The sequence below is a fragment of the Trichechus manatus genome, unplaced genomic scaffold (genome assembly GCF_000243295.1).
Source record: "Trichechus manatus latirostris isolate Lorelei unplaced genomic scaffold, TriManLat1.0 scaffold00031, whole genome shotgun sequence".
NCBI classification, from domain to species: Eukaryota; Metazoa; Chordata; class Mammalia; order Sirenia; family Trichechidae; genus Trichechus; species Trichechus manatus.
The window spans coordinates 1,599,001-1,615,367 of NW_004443967.1; the positions used below are offsets into that span (position 1 = coordinate 1,599,001).

Consider the following 16,367-nt stretch of genomic DNA (forward strand, 5'->3'; position numbering starts at 1 on the left):
GGCGGTTGGGCAGCGTCGCTTCTGAGGAGGAGGAGGAAGGAGGGCGAGAGGAGGATGGCGGAGTCCGGGCTCCTGACGGTAACCAGGGGCCGGGATAGGGCGGGAGGGAGTCTGTTGGTCGGCTCTTCCTGCCTTCCTTCCTGCTTGTCGGGCGGTCGGTCTGGCTGTCGGTAGGGGGAGGCTCCGCACGCCCTGACAGGCGCGAGCCGGCGGAGCTGGGGCGAGGCCCAGGGAGGCGCCGCCGCCGCCGCTTTCCTGGGTGCTGTCGCCAGGAGGGCTGGGGCCTCAGAGCCTGCTCTCGTGTGTGGCCCGCAGCCCTGCGCCGAGAGCGAGCCGGCTGCCCCTGACAGCGACCCGAGCTGGGCCTGCGGTGGCGGCTGGCGGCCAGGACAGTGCCAGGACGCGGGGGCGCGGGCCGGGGGCGCCGCGGGCGGTCCTGTTCACTCCGCTCCTGCTGCCCGGGCCCAGGCTGTGGGGCGCCCGTGGGCGTCCCGAGGGCGTGTTAATCGTCGGAGGGGCCTAGGCGCAGCGGTAATGATCCGGGCGGGGTCTTTCATCGTCTCTCTCCCCCCTCCCCCCCCGACAAGCCCACCACTCTCTTCGCATATGCTCTCTCTAAAGACCCTTCGGTGAGGAGTGGTGAATCGGCCTTGGGTGTGTTGCTTGGTGAAGCGAGTTGTAATCATCCCAGATCGCCTTCTTGAACGTGCCTGATGGCAACCTCTCTCCGCGGTGGCTTTTAGAGATAGAGGAAAAGTACTCTAACTCACCCCCCACCCCGCTCCCAAGCTCTTAACGCTGGAGGCTTTAGGACAAAACGATTTTCCCCCCAGCCCCTCGGTATCCATTGTTTTGTACCATCCCCCTCCCCCGCCCCATGCTTAGGTAGAAGAATAAAGACTCCAAACCATTAATTCGCCTTTTTTTTTTTTTAAATCAGCAGAGGGTTTATGTTATTGTGGCAGTATGGGTTTATAAACAGGTGGAATGAATACCTATTCGAGAATTGGAAAGAAGATGCTTTTTTGTGGTTTTACGCTTTCGGCCTGTACAGTTAGGGATCTGATTTTCTTGTCTGTCTGTTGTTTTATATCGTAATGGGGGTGATAAGAATAAAAGAGGAAGCACTGTTTTGCAACCTACCCATAGAAATATTTTCGAAGTCTCTGGAGATGCTGAAGAAAAATTAGGTTGCAGATGTTGACTGTAAAGTGTTTGCCTCCAACATGATAACTACCAACAGTCAGTATCTAAGCTTACACCTGTGTTATTTTGTACACTCCTTCGTAAACGTCAGGAGCTTCTGGTATCTGCTTGGAGATTCTGTATCAAAGACTTACTTATTTTCAGAATCCTAGGGTACACTTGTGCAACCAGTTTTTTTGTTACCTAAATGTAGCATTAATGCTGAAAAAGTCTTAATTTTAAAAACCTCAATTTATTAGTGTACTAATCGTTACCTTCACCCTTCTCTCCCTTTCATGGCCTTTATAACTGTTACTACGTATTTGAAGACACTTAGCTATTGGGTACAATTCATAACATTCATTAAGCTTACATTTATAATTTGAATTTATGAAGTATTGATTTTTTTCTATGTGTTATTGACAAGAATTTTTAGGAATAAAGTATGTAAATGACAATTCTTCACACATGTGATAAACCTTTTTAAATAATGTATTTGGACATAAGGTACATTGTAAAGTATTTTTATTTATGCATATGCATTTGAAAAATAGACCATGGACTATAATAAATGAAGGCTTTCTTGAAATGCCAATTTCCAGTTATGGACCTGTCCTCTTTCTAAGGATACTACACTTCCCCAAGTTTGCTTGTTCAGTTTTTGAAGAAGAGCTACTCAGGTTGGCATTTGTTTACTGATCTCTCATTGTAAGTACAATTTTCAAGTAAAAAAAATTTTTTTTTGTTATACATTGATATGGATTAAAGATTTATGTTAAGAGGTATCTTGTTTGTAGCTGAAGTCTTTTTTTTTTTTTTTTTAAGTTGTTAATGACCATATTCAGAAAGTTGGTCCGAGCTGTTTTTTGGTAATTGTAGCAAGTAAAGGATCATGTAGATAGGGTCACTATTAGTCAAAATCAACTCGATGGCAATGGTTTTTTTTCTTTTTTTTTTTGGTATCAAGTAAGGATCATACAACAACTAGTGAACTATAAGTCATTTCATGTTTCAAAAGGAACACCAAAATTATAAATTCTTTTGTTATACTTGCCAAAATTATGCTTTTTAAATATTACTGTTTCTTCAGTGACTTGGGACAGGGCAGAATGATGTTTTTTCCTCCCATATTCAGAGAGCTATAAAATGGAACTCTATATGGAATACTCCCAAAGCTGGTTTCTGAATAACTGCTGCTGTATTTTTTTTTGCCTTGACTTACTGATATGGATTGTGAGAAAGGTGAATAAAGTTGGAATTCTTTGTTATCTAGGCAGTTAAATTGCAGTAATTTTTGTTTTGAAAATAAGCTAGATGATTAATGATTGGTTTTAGTAAGAAGATATTTAAATATAAAAAGAATCTGTTGTATATTCGACTAAAAAATTATAACCCATATGTGCAGATATACAGATTAAATGAAAGAATATATCTTTAAAATGTAGTTTACTAAATTATTCATGTATCCTTCATGTATGAAAAGGCATAAAATCTGTGCTTATAAGCAACAAAACAAAATGACAAAAACAAAAAATTGACCCACAAACCCTTCAGTGAATTCTAAGGTTTATGGTTTGGCCTTGGTGGACTAGTTTATAAAATATCAGTTCAGAGAGGAAATTTAGGTATAAAATAGACTCTTTGACATTTCCTAATAAGACTAGTAGGGAATTGTAAATATTTTGTTATAGATGAATTAAATAGAAATTGATTTAGCAGTAGAGTGGTATAATTACTTTTATGTGATATATGACAAATGAGTGCTGCAAATATTAAATTGGCTGATATTTTTGCTTATTAGACTTACTATATTTTATGCATTATATATTATACAATAAACCAAAAAGCAAACCCGTTATTGTTGAGTCGATTCCGACTCATTGCAACCCTGTAGGACAGAGTAGAACAGCCCCATAGGATTTCCAAGGAGCATCAGGTAGATTCGAACGGCTGACCTTTTGGTTAGTAGCTGAGTTCTTAACCACTGCACCACCAGGGCTCATAATTTAAGGCAAAACCTTTCATAGATTAAATTATAGAAATATATCATCTGTTATCCTTGCTTCCCCTATTTTAACTGCTTGATCTGTCTTCTGAATTTTCACTACTTCTTGTTGCACTGCATTAAAGTTGCACCCCATAACTCTTTTTCGAATTATTTTTTGTTAATATAGTAGTTTAAAAATTCTATTATCTTACCTACCTGTCTAAACTGACTTCTAAAATGTAAAAAATTTCTGAGTTACAGCTGATCTGTGGTGTGCTTGAACTTGGTATATTATAGACTATTCTGAAGTATGATGGCCAATTTATGCAGTTGAAAGAACATGTATAAGTCTGAAAAACTGATTTATGTTCCAAAATATGTAATTGGATTATTGTAAGGTAAACTAGCATTCATTGTCTTTGTTTGGATATTTTTTCCTGGTTACCAGCTTTTTAGTACAATATCTTTAATTCAGCAAAGCAATAGTTCTAATGTGTAAAAAGAGTATTCTAATTACAAAGGGCTTTTCAGCTTTTGAGATGCTGGTAACTTACGGGCTTGTGGAGGAAGTATGCAGTTCCTATTATAAAGATTTAAAAGAACTAGTTAGATTTCACACTATATAGTTCCAGCTTCTCTAAAGATCAGAACTGATTGCAAAAAGTAGTGCGTGCTGTAAAAGGTAAGGGTTCTTTTATTGGAAAGAATGAACATATTACTTGTAGCTGAAACATTACAGGAAACGTTAAAAGAGTGTATAATTGGTCCCTGTGTGAAATGAACCTGGAAGACTTTTATGAATTATTTTGGCATATTTATCTTCTAATGTTTATAACACTGCGAAGAGTCACAATTTAAGCACTTCTTTTGTAATTAAGTATTTCACTGCTGGCAAAGATAATTTGCTTAAAAATTTTGGGGGGCAATAGATTAAATTTTTTTAATGGCTTGTAGGTAAAGTGGAAATAGCTTGTTTGGATGCAGATAATTTCTAGGACTTGGAGTTAATTTCATCAGTTAAATCTGGGCTTTCTTAGTTTCCAGTTTTATGTTGTACAACACCCTTTCCTGCTTTCAGAACTTTCAGTCTTGCAAATAGTGTTTAACTTTTTAATTTCATTCTATAAATATTTCTTACTAAGTACAGTTTCACATTACTAATGTCATAGAACTTCTGCTGAGTGACATGCATGTTCAGGCTCTGAGGATAAATAGAGACAAATATGTTTCCTGCTTTCAATAAATTCATAGTTTGTTGCAGGAACTAGACAAGTCAGTAGTTAATTGTTATACTCTGTTACAAGTACTTCTGCAGCATTATACGCTCAGATGAGTTCTTTTCCTCAGACTGCATGTATAACCATCCATGTTTACTGGAGGATAGGACTAGAATTGACTCTTCAGGTTAAGCAGGATAGGTAGAGGATAGAAGCAGCACGAGAAATTAAAGCCCGTTTGGAGAATTGCAGGTGGATAGCAATTTGGATTCCAGTAATAATATTTTAGGTCATATGCTAGACTTTCATTAAAGCATTTATTTTCAGAGATTGCTATTTTTTCTGTGCCTAGTTTAATTTGAGCCTTGAACTGTGGACCTGCATTATTAGGGTCTGCTCCAAATCATTAATTAAAACTTTTACATAACTATATTTTTCCATAACATTTTAATAAGTAGAAGAACATACCAGCCTGTTGTTGTTAGGTGCTGTAGAATCACTGTCTACTTATAGCAACCTTATGTGACAGAATAGAACCTGCCCCGTAGGGTTTCTTAGGATGTAATGTTTATGGGAACAGATCACCAGATCTTTCTCCCACAAAACCGCTATGTGGATTGGAACCTCCAGCCTTTTGGTTAGCAGCCAAGTGCTTAACCGTTGTGCCACCAAGGCTCCTGTATATATCTATCTAAAGATATTTAATATTGAAAGATATTTAAATATGATTTTGAAACATAGTATCCTTATCCAAGTTCTGAGCAATGGTGACACAATGATGGTACATTTACTCTGTCACATGGGATTGCTACGAGTTGGAATCGATTTGACAGCACCCAGCAACAACAGATCTTTATCTGTGTATCTAGATATATCTAGATTATTGATACAGCTTTAGATATTCACGTATCTATTTCTTAGCACTTACGTATCATGTTGAAGAGTAACATTTATGATCTTCCTTAGAACTCACGGTAAGTTTTTATTACACAAGAATTCACTCTTAGGACATTTTTAAAAACCTCTTTTCATACTTACTTGTCAGTGCCACTCTTCCTTTAGGTAAGTCAGACTACAGGATCAGCAGTTGGACCCTGAAAGAACACTTTGTATGAGTCTTATATAATTTAAAAGTTTTTAATTTTGACATTTTAGCAGGTACTGTATTAATGTTATTACGTCTTATTTATCTTGAGGTTATTTATTAGGAAACTAAAACTGCAACAGTGTCGTCTGCCTGTCTAATCACCCCCTGCACTCTTCACCTGGCTAAACTCCTAATTGGGTCTCCATATTACATCCTTTAAAAGGCCTTCTTTGATCCCTGGTTAGGTTCTCCTGTCTTTTTTGCTAGACTGTAAGCTTCATCATGTCATCTTTAGTACTGTTTCTCTAGTATACAAGGTCTAGACCTTGTAGGCTCCTAGGAGAAAATTTGTTTTAAATTGATAGTCTACAGCCCCAAAGAAACTGAATCGGCGACTAAAATGGACAAAGAGGTGCCATTGAGTTCTTGCTCTTAAACACACATTTCCTGCCTTAGAACTCTTCAGGCCTTAATTCAGGGCTCTTTTACTCTCACATAATGTACAATTTTTAAAAAAGTTTAGTAACCAAAGGTAAAAAGGCCATAAGAGAGTTGAAAATAAGAGCAGAGGGAAATACTTAAAAAACAGATGCAAGACATTTTTAGAAAAATGGTTTAGGGCAATTTAATGTTACAGTAAAAACACTTGGACACCATTTGTTTTATATATAGACTAGTATAACAATAATGATGATCTAGGATCATGAAGAAGAGGCTAATTGCTGTTAGTAAATTTTGTTAAAAACAACACAAGGCCATGCATTTCAAAAAGATTTCTATCCAAATGATGTAATTGACAACTTTTAATGTGTTAAGCCTTTGTTATTGGAAATACTTGCTCAATGAGGCGAAACATAGTAGACCATTGAGTATTTATTGAATAAAATGAAGTTGCAAGAAATCATTTTCTGGAGGTACTGTATTAGGTATGATATTACTACCTTATAATTTCTTGAGACTACTATGTGCTTCTTTGTTAAATTAGCTATGAAATACGTAAAATTAAGTAACAGAACTTGTTTTTCTTGATCAATTTTAAACGAAGATATACCTGTTGCAATGATACGACAAAATGGCATAAGTATTTATTCTGTTAAAGAGAGTTAGCTTTATTCTCTGGTATTTTCTGGTGACCTAGGCTGGGAAAATTAGGTTAAAAGCTATACTTTGCTTTGCTAGAAGTGTGTGGTGTAGAACAGATTGGATGATCTGAAATAAAATTTTTAATTCTGTTTTGGTTCGCGTATCTTTTGGGATATAGAATTCAAAATTTCACTGAAGAGCTTTAGTTCTGGTTCAGATAAATTGAATTTTATCTTAATATTGACTTCTGTGGCTGTATAAAGATACGTAGAAGAGCTAGTTATTCCTTATTTTGTTGCTAAAGCTAGTATGGTTTATCTACCATGTGTTAATTACAGTTCTAAACTCATAGAAATGTCATGCTTGTATACTAGGCAGCTTAAAATAGTAAAGTTTATGATTTAATCTTGAAGACATTTATTTCTGTACTTTGGAAGTAGTGATTTGAAATTCTTAATACTAGAAATATGGCCTAGTTTCAGAACACCCACTAAGCAACTGTGGGAACTCAGCATGCTAAATGGCTGTTAGTGCTGCAGTATTTTTTAATTTTCCACACCTACTGTTATATAATATCTTACAGTAGTACATGCAGAACAGGCGTGTTTGGGACAAGAACAAAGTGTATTGAAGTTCAAAAAATATTTGAGATTGTATCAGGCTGTGTGTTGGGCACTAGGGACCTAAAAATGAGCAGATGTAGTGATATCAATGAGTGTTTGACATAAATCAGATGATAATGTTTTAGGTTGCAGTTGAGGGGTGAAAGCAAGAATTGTTATTTGGCTTAAGAAAAATGTCTTATTAAAAATGGAATAACTATTTTAGGAACAACTTTTTGAAATTTTATTCAAGTTTGATAACTCTGATATAAACATTTCCATGATGTTTGTATATGGTACTTAAAAATTTCAGTGAAATAGTTTGTATTTAAACCTTTTCCCTAGAGTGTTGTACAACCCAGACTGTCCAGCATTGTGTCAGCCTATGAGAACCAGATACTGAAACTGATGAGAAAGTGTAAAGAATGAAATCCACTAGTTTATTTTCATTGTTCAGGAAAATATGATTGTAAAGGGATTTGATAAAACATACTTTATCAGCTTATTTTGTTGATTAAAAAGAGGGCTGACTTGAGCCTGCACTGATTGTAACATCATGCAAATAGATAATGGAATTAAGTGTTTCATTTAAAGATTTTTATGATATGTAAAAGGAAGGACTTAATACTTTTAAAGTCAGCTATACAGCTCTTGGAGAGTTAGCTCTGTGAGTAATGTCTTAGCGCATGACTAATTATCTCTATGCAAAAATATAAGAAACTTAATCTGGCCTTTTCTCAACTAGAACTCAGTAATACGTGACATTTTCATGTATAGAATATCACCATAATTGGTGTAATAATAATGATCCTATAGAAAGATCTTGAAAATGTTTGTTTCATCAAAGAAAATTGAATTTAAATTTAATATAATTGAAATTTTACTCTATTTTATTATATTCAAATTCTTTGAAAATTGATAATTCATAAATGATAGATTCATATGGTAAAAATAAAGATATTTTGTTAATTAGCACATCACATTCCTGACTATGACTCTTATCTGGTTTTTATAACTGATGGGTTGTTTCTGAAAGCAACTAAAAGTAGTTATTACAAATAATATTTTTTTCTTTCTGGCATGATTTGCCATCTACAAATTACTGAATGATTTGCATATTTGTCGTGTGAGAATTTTTTACACCAGATTTGTGCAGATTTTCACTGCCCTCAGGGTTTATATTGTATTTTTCTCTTTGCCTTTGAAATTGCTATTAGTATCCAAATGTTAAGTCTAAGTTATTATTTCATCTAGAACCTGGTGGGAATCATATTCCGGGACTATATTCACAAAACAGTAGATAGTACATACCAGTTGGGAACCATAGAGTTTTGTTTAATTTGTTATATTACAAAAATAACGTCTTTTTATGTATATTAAAAAATGTAAGCAAAAATATATTGTGAGTAGTTCTGATGGCAGAAATTCCTTATTAACCTTAAATTAAGCTAAAGGGATGGCTGATCAGTATGTTTCTTTTGATTTTGTATGAGTAAGATTTCTACTCTGGGATATTTAAAAAAAATATAGTACAGAGCTAAATGAAATTCTGTTTTAAAACTCAAAGTATATTATGCTAATCCTATAAAAAAGACTGTTAAGTAAGTAGATAAATAAAATAATTGAGAATAGAGGTTTTTGTCTAAATAAAATCTCAAGAACCTTACAGCAGTGAGAAAGGCTGTTTATTTTATACTTACAGTTACTCACTAAATACTGATCCTGAATGTAAGGAACCTACCCTGAGACCACAAACTGAATTTTTTCTTCTCTCTAATCTTGCTATTTATAGTACATTTATTTTTGTTTATTTTTTTGTGACAATTTCTGATAAACAGTTTGTAGAGTAATAGAAAGGATTTATAATCAGATAGACCTAGTGAAGGAATATGTGGGTACATACAAAAATAAAGCAATTAAATGTAATTTAATTTTTTTTAACTTAAAAATATTAAAATATATCTGTTTTTTTTAGTTGAAAATACTTCCTTGAATACTTAGCCTAGTGCGTATAACCTAAGATAACAATTATATTTTGTTTGGCCATACACTGATAAATTAGGTAACTGACTTTTTGATTTATTGCCAGCGTGCCCATGGGAAATGAAGAGTTAAATATACTTTGGGAATGCTTAGGTTGTTTCTGACATACTTTTAGTTCCCTGGCAAGAAAGGCAGTTTAAACAAATACTCATAGGTAAAAATTTTTTTTTTTTTTTTGGTAGTAGTTGTGTGGCATTAAAGTTTTCAAATAATGTTTGGTCAGGATATTAGGTATTTAATATTATATGTTAGTTATGTTGAGACATTTTAATCCTCCCTCCCACCCCCCAGGCTTTTACTTTGAGACTTTGCTGGATAATTTTGCAACTCAAATGTCTGGTGAGTTGAAATGTACAAGGGAGCTGTAATCTCAGGTAGAATTTATATCGTGGGTTAGATAAACAGGAATTTTCAGTTCTTTGCTTGGAACTCTAAAGGAGCCCTGGTGGCTGCTAACTGAAAGGTTGGCGGTTGGAACCCACCAGCTGCTCCGCAGGAGAAGGATGTAGCAGTCTGCTGCCATAAAGATTTACAGCCTTGGAAACCCTATGGGGCAGTTATGCTCTGTCCTGTAGGGTTGCTGTGAGTTGTAATAGACTCGACATCAATGGTTTTGGTTTTGGGCTCAAAACTCTTGTTTGCCTGGGATCTAAAGACATATGAAGTCTTTTGCTTTCCCATAAAGAAGGGATGTAGATTTCCTGAAAAACTCCTGTGTATTTGCTACTGTGTAAAGTAAATTAATTCTGTCTGTCTCTACTTTTGTCCAAACTATTTTATCATGCCTCCTTACCAAAGGGAGAAAAGGTTGAATGAATGACATTCCCTTAAACATGTTAATTTTGGGTGTTTTCTTGGTCTTTGGACTAACCTTTTGGTCTCCCAGTTTTAAGGGTGCCCTTTTTAACTCCTGAACTACAAAAATATATAGCTTTATGTGATTTGGAGATGAGAGCTGCTTATTTGTGTCCTTTAAGCTACTTAAAAGAGTAAGAAGCCTTTCAGACGTTTATAAACAAGGGAAAATACAATTGAAGTCTTGCTGTTTTTAGGTATTCATATCAAAATCTGAATGATCTAGTGTTAATTTTAAGTACAATATAGGGAAACTTCATGCATAAGACTTGGTTCATCTATCTTCTTTTAGCAAATGTTGATTAAGTACTTATTGTGTGCTCGGTAGGAAGCTTATAACGTGTTTTTTAAGTTTTAGAGAGCTTTATAGAGTAAAATTGCTTCTTTATATATGGAGCCTGTTGTCTAGTAGGGTAGATAAGCCAAGTTAATGTTTATCATTCTTTCAATAAATATAACAGCTATATGTGCTAGGTATTGTTCTAGGATACAACTGTGAAAAAGACAGTTTTTCTCATTCCTATTTTCCCATTTCTTTAAATGAGGAAGTGAGACAACTAATCTGGCAAGTATAATTTGTATAAGTATAAATTGTTCTCATCTGACACTGGAAATTTTAAGTGGTTGCACTGAGGAGGGGGTATTTGGAAAGGCTTTAGATCTCTAAGCTGAGATCTGAAGAGTAAGTGGGAGTTAGCTCAGTGTAAAACTGTAGATCTGTGCTTCTGGCAGAAAGAAATAGCAAAACCCTGGAGATGAGACAGCAGGGCCTGCTATGGGATCTGAGAGATGCTCATGTGACGGGAGTGCAAGGTGGGCAGTATTAGAGTTGTGGCAGGAGAAGTAGGAGCCAGATCTTGAAAGGCTTGGTAATTACTGCTAAGAGTCTAGATTTTATCCTGATGGCTGTATGTGGAGAGGCCATCCACCCTCCCCTAAAGTATTTTAAATTGGACAATAACCTGAGTAGTATTGTTGTTAGGTGCCAGGGAATCAATTTCCACTCATAACTATTCCACGTGACAGAGTAGAACTACCCCATAGGGGTTTCTGGGCTGTAATCTTTATAGGAGCAACTCCTGCGGAGCTGCTGGGTGGGATTGAACTGCCAAACTCTTGTGTAGCAGCCGAGCTTAGCCATAATTCCAGTGTAGTGATTAAGTTAGGAACAGGATAGCTAGTTGCTGTTGCTTCTGACTTATGGTGACCCCATGTGTCAAGAGTTAAACTGCTCTGTAGGGTCTTCATTGGCTGATTTTTTTGGGGGTAAATTACCAATCCTTTCTTCTGAGGTGCAACTGGTGAACTCAAACCTCCAACCTTTCTGATAGCAGCTGAACATGTTAACCATCTGTACTACCCAGGGACTCCAGGGAGAAGGTAAGGGAGTGGATATGATGAGACAGTTAGAAAGCTATTAGAGTAGAGAATTCCGTATACCCTGGAATAGGGTAGTGCCAGTGAGAAAGGAGAAATGTTGATGGAGCCAGGAGAACTTTAGGGGGAGAAATTGAAAGGATGTGAGTTGAAGGAGAGTGAGAAGGAATCAGGATGACTCCAGGATTCCTGACCCCATCCACCCTTTTTAGTTAGATGTTACTTCTTTTAGAAAGCCTTTCCTGATTCCTGCAGCCTCCAATGCTGGTATAAGTGTTGTCCTTTTGTGCTTCAACAACACCACACTATTTTCTTGCCTTCCCCGCTTGTTTATAATTTTTTAGCAAGGGCTGTGCCTTATTATTGCATATTTAGCAACTTGCACAGTGTATGACACTTGTTAGGTGTCATCTTATCAATCCCAACTCATAGTAACCCTGTGTACAACAGAACAAAACACTGCCTGGTCCTGCGCCATCCTCGCAGTCATTGCTGTGTTTGAGCTCATTGTTGCAGCCATTGTATCAGTCCATCTCATTGAGGGTCTTCCTCTTTTTCACTGACCCTCTACTTTACCAAGCATGATGTCCTACTCCAGGCACTGGTCCCTCCTAATAACGTGTCCAAAGTATGTGAGACAAAGTCTCGCCTTCCTTGTTTCTAAGGAGTATTCTGGCTGTACTTCCAAAACAGATTTGTTTGTTCTTCTGGCAGTCCATGGTATATTCAATATTCTATGCCAACACCATAATTCAAAGACATAAATTCTTCTTTGGTCTTCCTTATTCACTGTCCATCTTTTGCATACATAGGAGGTGATTGAAAATACCATGGCTTGGGTCAGCATACCTTAGTCCACAGAGTGACATCCTTGCTTTTTAACACTTTAAAGAGGTCTTTTACAGCGGATTTGCCCAATGCAATATGTCGTTTAATTTCTTGACTGATGCTTCCATGGGTGTTGATTGTGGATCCAAGTAAAACTAAATCCTTGACAACTTCAGTATTTTCTCTCTTTATCATGATGTTGATTATTGGTCCAGTTGTGAGGATTTTCGTCTTCTTTATGTTGAAGTGTAGTCTTTGATCTTCATCAGTTAAGCACTTCGAGTCCTCTTTGCTTTTAGCAAGCAAGGTTATATCATCTGCATACCGCAGGTTGTTTATGAGTCTTCCCGCAGTCCTGATGCTGTGTTCTTCATATAGTCCAGGTTCTTGGATTATTTGCTCAGCATACAGATTGAATAGGTATGGTGAAAGGATACAACCCTGATGCACAGCTTTCCTGATTTTAAACCATGCAGTATCCCTTTGTTCTGTTCGAATGACTGCCTCTTAGTCTATGTACAGGTTCCACATGAGCACAATTAAGTGTTCTGGAATTCCCGTTCTTTGCAGAGTTATCCATAATTTGTTGTGATCCACACAGTCGAGTGCCTTTGCATAGTTGGTAGAACACAGGTAAACATCTTCCTTGTATTCTCTGCTTTCAGCCAAGATCCATCAGACATCAGAATGATATTCCTTGTTCCGTGTCCTCTTCTGAATCCAGACTGAATTTCTGGGAGTTCTCTGTCAGTGCGCTGCTTCAACTGTTTTTTAATTATCTTCAGCAAAATTTTACTTGCGTGCGATGTTAATGATATTGTTTGATAATGTCCACATTCTGTTGAATCACCTTTCTTTGAAATGGGCACAAATATAAATCTCTTCCTGAGTCAGTTGGCCAGGTAGCTGTCTTCCAAATTTTCTGGCATGGACAAGTGAGCGCTTCTAGCATTGCATCTGTATGTTGAAAGGTCTCAATTGGTATTTTGTCAGTTCCTGGAGCCTTGCTTTTTACCAGCACCTTCAGTGCAGCTTGGACTTCTTCCTTCAATACCATTGGTTCTTGATCATATGCTGTGTCTGTGAAATGGTTGAATGTCAACCAATTCTTTTTGGTACAGTACCTCTATATTCCTTCCATCTTCTTTTGATGCTTCCTGCGTCATTCAATATTTTGCCCATAGAATCCTTCAGTATTGCCACTTGAGGCTTGAATTTTTTCTTCAGTTCTTTTATCTTGAGAAATGCCAAACAAGTTCTTCCCTTTTGGTTTTCTAACACCAGGTCTTTACACATTTCGTTATAATACTTTGTTTCTCTAGCTGTCCTTTGAAATCTTCTGTTCAGCTCTTTTTACATCATCGTTTCTTCCATTCGCTTTAGCTACTCTACATTCAGGAGCAAGTTTCATAGTCTCTTCTGACGTCCGTTTTGGTCTTTTCTTTCTGTCCTATCTTTTTAATGTCCTTTTGCTTCATCTGTGATGTCCTTGATGTCATCCCGCAATTTGTTAGGTCTTCAGTCATTAGTGTTCAATGTGTGAAATCTATTCTTGAGATGGTTTCTAAATTCAGGTGGGATATACTCAAGGTCGTACTTTGGCTCTCCTGGACTTGTTTTAATTTTTTTTCAGCTTCAGTGTGAACTTGTAAATGAGCAGTTGATGGTTTATTCCACAGTCGGCCCTGGCCTTGTTCTGACTGACATTGAGCTTCTCCATCGTCTCTCTCCACAGATGTAGTTGATTTGATTCTTGTGTATTCCATCAGACGAGGTCCACATGTGTAGTCGCTGTTTTTATGTTGTTGAAAAAAGATACTTGCAATTAATAGGTTGTTGGTCTTGCAAAATTCTGTCATGCAGTCTTCGGCGTTTTTTTTTATCACCAGTGCCATCTTTTCCAGCTACTGATCCTTCTTTTTTGTTTCCAACTTATCGATGTAATAATACAGTAATTATTGATAATCTTGATTGCATGTTTGATCACTTTTAGACTGCAGAAGTTGATAAAAATCTTCAATTTCTTCATCTTCAGTGTTAGTAGTTGGTGAGTAAATTTGAATAATAGTCATATTAACTGATCTTCCTTGTAGGACTGTGGATATTATCCTGTCACTGACAGCATTGTAGTTCAGTACAGATCTTGAAATGTTCTTTTTGACAATGAATGCGATGCTGTTCCTCTTCAATTTGTCATTTCTGGCATAATAGACCATATGATTGTCTGATTCATAGTGGCCAATACCAGTCCATCTCAGCTCACTAATGCCAGGATATCTATCTCCAAGTGTTCCATTTCATTTTTGACAACTTCTACTTAGTGTGTATTAAATAAGTGTTGAGTGAATGAAAGAGGTTTTATATTTTAAAATTTTAAATATAACCGGAGGGGAAAAGCTGATTTTCTGAACTTCTGATATCCAAAAGGAGCCTTGATGGTGCAGTGGTCACAGTGCTCGGGGGCTAACCAAAAGGTCGGCAGTTCAAAGCCACCGGCTGCTCTAGGAGACAGAGATGTGCCATCCTGCTTCTGTAAAGATTTACAGCCTTGGAAGCCCTATGGAGTGGTTCTGTTCTGTCCTATATAGTCGCTTTGAGTTGGAATCGACTCAACTGCAATGGTTTTTTTTTTGTTTGTTTGTTTTTTAACCATATCCTGGAATGTTACATAGATACTGCAAATGATAGTATACACATCTGGTATACATTTATATATATTAATTATCGTTTTGTATTTAAATTATAAACGGTACATTATGGACATCTTTCTATCCAGGAATACAGATATACTTTATTCTTTTTCATTGCTGATTAAGAATTGTGTGGTAGGTCTGCTGCACCAGACTGAGTGCAGCACAATTAGATGGTGCCCGGCTACCACCACTGACTGCTTTGACAGGGATCACAATAGAGAGGCCGGGACAGAGCTGGAAAAAAATGTAAAACAAAATTCTAACTCACAAAAAAAAAGACCAGACTTACTGGTCTGACAGAGACTGGAGAAACCCCAAGAGTATGACCCTTGGGCACCCTTTTAACTCAGTACTGAAGTCACTTCTGAGATTCACCCTTCAGCGAAGATTAGACAGCCCCATAAAACAGAATGTGACTAAATGGGCACACCAGCCCAGGTTCAAAGAACGAGAAGGCAGGAGGGGATAGGAAAGCTGATAATGGGGAACCAAAGATTGAGAAGGGAGAGTATTGACATGTCGTGGGGTTGGCAACCAGTGTCACAAAACAATAGGTGTATTAATTGTTTAATGGGAAACTTTCATCTAAAGCACAATTTAAAAAAAAAGTTGTGGTACGTCTATACCATAATTTACTTAATCATTCCCAAATCAACTAATAAATTTGTTTCTATTTGTCTTTTTTTTTTTTTTTGACCAAGACAAATAATGTTTCTTCTGTGTAAATATTTACACAGAGGAACTAATATTTCTGGAAGGCAGATTCCTGAAAGTAGAACTGTTAGGGCAAAATTAATATACATTTTAAATTTTCATAAGTAGTTCCAAAATCGCTTCTTCCAAAGAGATTGCATCAATTTATACTCTCCTACCCTTGCTTCTGCTAGATATAATTCTTTTTAGTTTACATCAATTTCCTGTATGAAAAAATGTTATTTTAATCTGTATTTCCCAGATTATTTGTGAGGGTGAGCAAATCTTTCCATTCGTTCACTGCAAAGATTTATGGTCTTCAGACAAAATACAGTGTATAGCTACATTATATTTAACAGATTGTGGTTTTAATTTTTATAATTTACCAAAATTTAATAATTGAGAGCTTTGCATAAAAATGTAGCCCTCTACCTTAGGATGTGAGACTTCATCTTACATACTTTCGATGTGTTATCAGGAGGGAACATCTTTTGTAGCTAAGGGTTTAAGAGAGAAATCACGCTAATAATTCAAAGCAGTGCAAAGCAGTGCAGTATAGAAGTGTAAGCCTACCTCATTCCATATTCTTCCCAATTTTTGTTGTTTGTATAACAACATTTCAGGCTTTATGACATTTACATTATATTCTGTGGCCATACCACATCTCTTCTCTTTTTTAGCCTTAGTCCAATAGTTAAATGGATTCAGTGCTCAAAA

General features: G+C 36.6%; 1 protein-coding gene across 1 annotated transcript in view; it reads left to right on the forward strand.

Moving 5' to 3' along the window:
* Window positions 1–26: 26 nt before the first annotated feature.
* Window positions 27–16,367, forward strand: part of SHOC2 (SHOC2 leucine rich repeat scaffold protein) — a 98,729-nt gene continuing 82,388 nt past the window's right edge. The window contains exon 1 of the mRNA XM_023729938.1: window positions 27–78. The gene's annotated coding sequence lies outside the window, so the exon portion shown is untranslated. The remainder of the gene's footprint in view (window positions 79–16,367) is intronic.